The sequence below is a fragment of the Cicer arietinum genome, chromosome 5, assembly GCF_000331145.2.
Source record: "Cicer arietinum cultivar CDC Frontier isolate Library 1 chromosome 5, Cicar.CDCFrontier_v2.0, whole genome shotgun sequence".
NCBI lineage: Eukaryota > Viridiplantae > Streptophyta > Magnoliopsida > Fabales > Fabaceae > Cicer > Cicer arietinum.
In genome coordinates this window covers 2,435,793-2,441,097 of record NC_021164.2, presented here as the reverse complement: position 1 = coordinate 2,441,097, position 5,305 = coordinate 2,435,793, and the positions used below count along the sequence as shown (strand labels likewise).

The 5,305-nt window shown below is 34.1% G+C and overlaps 1 long non-coding RNA gene across 1 annotated transcript; it reads left to right on the top strand.

Annotated features, from left to right (window-relative positions):
* Window positions 1-1,553: 1,553 nt before the first annotated feature.
* LOC140918624 (uncharacterized) lies at window positions 1,554-5,223 on the top strand. Its single transcript, XR_012163327.1, has 3 exons — window positions 1,554-3,753; window positions 3,916-3,986; window positions 4,105-5,223. It is a non-coding gene; the product is annotated as an uncharacterized lncRNA (long non-coding RNA).
* The last annotated feature ends 82 nt before the right edge of the window (window positions 5,224-5,305 follow it).

Genomic DNA, 5,305 nt, shown 5'->3' with positions numbered 1-5,305 from the left:
AAGAAGTTCTAAGGTATTAGATTTAATTCACTCTGATGTATGCGATTTACATGGTTGGCCTACAATTGGTGGTACAAAGTATTTTGTCACTTTTATTGATGATTACTCTAGATTTTGTTATGTTTATTTAATGCACTCTAAGAATGAAGTTTTAGACAAATTTAAAATATTTAAAGCACAAGTAGAACTTCAACATGAAACTTTTATTAAATGTTTTAGAAGTGATAGAGGAGGAGAGTTCTATCATCCTGAGTATTTTGAGTCCACTGGTATTGTGCATCAAACAACTGCACCATATTCCCCACAACAAAATGGAATTGCAGAAAGGAAAAATAGGGTATTAGAAGAAATGGTGAATGCTATGTTATCCTATTCTGGTCTATCTAAAGGTTATTGGGGTGAAGCCATGTTAACTGCATGTTATTTGCTAAATAGAGTTCCCAATAAAAGGAACAAGATAACCCCATATGAACTCTGGAAGAAAAGAAAACCCAATCTTAACTACATAAAAGTTTGGGGATGTAGAGCAATTGTTAAGGTTCCTGAACCAAAAAGAAAGAAATTGGGAGAAAGAGGAATTGAAAGTGTATTTCTGGGCTATGCTGAAAATAGCAAGGCCTATAGATTCATGGTTGTTGAATCTAATGACTCATATCCTATTAACACAGTGATTGAGTCAAGAGATGCAATTTTTCAAGAAAATAGATTTAACTCAATTTCACATCCCAAAAAATAATGTACAAAGCCTAGAAAATAATGTATCTAATAATGATACTTTGACATGTTCAGAACCCAGAAGAAGTAAAAGAGCTAGAAAAGAAAAAGATTATGGCCTAGACTTCTTTATGTTCCTTGTAGAAGGTACAAATGATTCCAGTAACCGTTATGGACCAATTTGCTACAATTTAGAGAGTGACCCAAACACATATGAAGAGGCAATAAAGTCTCAAGACTCTTCCTTTTGGAAAGAAGTCATCCAAGAGGAAATGAACTCAATCATGGGGACTCAATCATGGGGAATTAAACTTGGAAATTGGTAGACCTCCCACCTGGATCCAAACCAATAGGTTGTAAATGGATCTTTAAGAAGAAAATGAAAGTTGATGGTACCATTGATAAATTCAAAGCTAGACTTGTTGCCAAAGGATTTACACAAAAAAAAGGTATCGACTACTTTGATACTTATGCACCTGTTGCAAGAATTGCATCCATAAGAGTGCTTTTGGCACTAGCTTCTATCTATAAGTTTGTAATCCATCAAATGGATGTTAAAACTGCTTTCCTAAACAGAGAGTTAGATGAAGAGGTGTATATGAAACAACCTGAAGGATTTGTTATCAAAGGGCAATAACATAAAGTGTGTAAATTGACTAAATCCTTATACGGGTTAAAACAAGCACCCAAACAATGGCACCAAAAGTTTGATAAAGTTTTGCTTTCTAATGGACACAAAGTAAATAAATCTGACAAGTGCGTTTATAGTAAATTTGATAATGGAAATGGTGTTATGATTTGTTTATATGTGGATGATATGTTAATCTTTGGCACCAACTTAGATGAGGTAGAAAAAACTAAAACTTTCTTATCAAAAAATTTTGATATGAAAGATTTAGGTGAAGCAGATATGATTTTAGGAATTAAAATCATTAGAGATGGAGTAAATATTGGTTTATCTCAATCTCATTACATTGAGAAAGTGCTAAAGAAATTTGATCAATTTAATTGCAAACCTGTTTCTACTTCATTTGATCAAAATGTTAGTTTACAACCACATAAAGGATGCCATGTGGCACAACTAGATTATTCAAAGGTAATCGGATGTTTGATGTATGCCATGACCTATAACAGACCTGACATAGCATATGCTGTAGGCAGATTAAGTCGGTATACTAGCAATCCAAGTAAAGAACATCGACAGGCTGTTAATAGAGTATTAAAATATTTGAAAGGAACAATTAATTATAGTTTAGTCTATAGTGGATATCCTTCAGTTTTGGAAGGATATACAGATGCCAGTTGGGTAACTTATGTTGAGGATCATGCTTCCGCAAGTGGATGGATCTTCAACCTTGGTGGAGGTGCAGTTTCTTGGGGATCAAAGAAACAAACTTGCATTGCCGACTCCACCATGGCTGCAGAATTCATTGCCCTAGCTGCAGGCAGTTAAGAGGCAGAATGGCTAAGAAATTTGTTGTATGAGATACCAATTTGGCCAAAGCCAATGGCACCAGCATTCATACATTGCGATAGTCAATCCACACTATCCAAAGCATATAGCCAAGTATATAATGGAAAATCTAGACATATTGGTCTAAGACATAGCTATGTAAAGGATTTAATTTTAAATGGAGTAATATCCATAGTGTTTGTAAGAACTGAAAAGAATCTTGCAGATCCTTTGACGAAAGGTCTGACAAGGGACATGGTGTTGAAGACATCATTGGGGATGGGACTCAAGCCCATATCTAATTAATCATCAATGGTGGAAAATCAACTCACACTTGAGTAACATCAAGTCTTGAGTTCAATGATAAAAGTACACTATTAGAATGATTGCAAGTACTTGAATATAGATACATCCCAAAGATTGAAAGTACTTGGACCATAAGTGTAAAATTGAAAGGTTGAGTTTTACTCTTAATAGACATATAGCATACATTTGCTGAAATACATATTATGGGTGTATTTCTGATATAGTCTACCTATGTGAGGATGAAGTGAGGCCGCTTCGAAGAGTTAAAGTGCTTGACTCTTAAATTCTCATGAAAAGGGTACATGACACAAGGCCTTAACAAATGTGTCATCTTTATAATTCTTTCGATAGTACCGAGATTTCATGTGTAAGTTGTGCACACTTGTTCTAATGAATAATTGGTTCAAAGCTTGTCTACCAATCTATTCGGGATAAGTGGAACCCATAGCTTACTAAGTAGTGGTTCAAATCGTAAGATACCATTATCTGAAACCATGATATTTCAAAATTATGGGACTAAGTGTATTTTGAAAATGGTGGGAGATTGTGAGATATTTCCAAAATATTGGTAATATATGTATCTATAATTTGTGATACATAAAATGATATTGTTGTTGTTGTGTTCATTCTTTTCTAACATGAAGTCCCAAGTTCGATTCCGTGCTTTGCTTTCTTTTTGGAAATATTCCCTTTTGAAAAAGCACAACTGTTGATTTAAAATGAAAAAGGTGCAAGGAGGAATCGAACCTAGGTTATGCGCGAACAAGCACAATGTTTTGCCACCAGACCATTGCATAACTTCAGTTAATTTATGAACGGTAATTATATATGTCCCTTCGCAAACAGTGGCAGAAGAAGAATTGCAACTTTTTCCCAAGTGACATTAGTTTCCTATAAATAGGGCCACTTTTGACAGAATGCAAACAACGAATTCAAGTATTTGCCATCCATTTTCTTTCACTCATTCTCATATACTAAGTCAACTTATTCTTTTCTAATGCATGAGAAAAGAATAGGTAACATTATTTTGTAACATACTATTGAAAGATATTATTGGTGTGATAGTGCAAATCATATCAAGGTTTCCAAAGTACCCTGAAGGGGATTCGCTGGTTATCTCATTTGCATCCAATTGGTGGGGGCGAATCGAACCTAAAGGCTAGTGTACCAACACGCTTTGGAATTTGCTACATATAATCTTCATCAACAACTTCACTATTCAAGTCGTGCAGCAATTGTCACCAACACAGTTCCAACAACATATTTGCTTGAATCACTTGGTGAGTTTATTTTTTGATTATTGTATTCAAGGATCATAATTTCAATAGAATCAGGAGTGTTGCCCCACGTCTAACACGTGTCACTATCCATGTCATGTTTGATGTTTTTGTTGGAATTTGTGTTTCATAGGCACTTAATGACATAAACATGTTTTTATTTAGGACTGAACGAAGACAAAGATGTGCTAGCTATATATATCTGCGACAATCTGACCGACGAAGATGCATTTAAGGTTCATATGTTACTTGTTTTTATGAGTCTATACTTAAATTTCATGCTCTTCAATTTTCTTTACTTTGCTATATATATTTCCTGATATTAACAACGATATAAAAAATGGATTGTACCAGGTTTTGAATGAAGTTAATAAAGATTTTGGAATCTTAGTGTCTTCTGCTCCTAAATAAAGCAATGTAGTTTATGTAAGATTTATGGGTCACATATGTAATTAATTAATAAAGTGTGTTAGGGTCATTATATAATTAGCCAATAAACTAGGGGTCAAATAATATATAATAGTTTATGGCTAAAGAGCATAATAGTTATGAAAATTAATAGTGTAGATACCAGGCAGTTTCTAATTTAATGAGGGGCTGAATTGGAAATACTGCAATTTGGGATATAACTAATAATAGTTATATATAGGGGTAATGGTCCCCAAGGCAAACACAATAAGACTATTCAGTTTCAAAATCCTAAAGGAGAAAACTCTCTGGTTTTCTCTATCCCCATCAAGAGAGCAAGGTCTTCAGGGTGTTTTGCTGAGGAAGATCACCCAACCCATTGGATCTATCATCATCATCCTAGGATTTCATCAATGGCAATTCTCACAGGTACGCTTCCGCCTTTGGTCATTCATCATGTAATTGACATGGATTATTAACAATTAACAATTGGTATCAGAGCCTACCATGTTTAACTCATGATGAAATTCGGTTATTGTCTTTGTTTTAGAATTCAATTTGGGAATTTTTACATGATTGAAATCTTAGGGTTTGTAATTTGGGAATTCGGATATCGGTGGAACTACAATCTGTGACATCCAAATGTTATTTGATAATAAAATTTGGAATTTTGATTTCTTGTTATGTTAATTTGTTAATGCTGCTTGTCCATGGTATTTGCTTTGATGGTTGTATGAGCCTGAATTTCTCGAGCCATTGGTAACTATTGAAAGGATAGTTATTTGTTTTGCTTCCCTAGTGTTTTGTTTGTTTGTAACTGTTAAGGCTATTACGTATGGATGAAAACCATCAATGAGACTGCATCTGATTCCATGTGTTTTTTTTTTTTTTTGGTTCTTGAAATAGTATCAGAACCTCTTCAGTCATACACTAAGGATTTCAATTCAATCCTTGCTGCCTATGCTCATAATCCCAAACACATTAAATTTCTGCTTAAGGCCAAGTAGGTTTAGGCCTTAGGTCCTTGGTTTTAGGTCACATATTTTTGGGTGGGATATACATATATATGAGCATGTATTAAATAACTTGAATTTTTCCGTGGTTAACTATGATTGCAAAATTACGTGTGTCCTTTACCTTACTTATT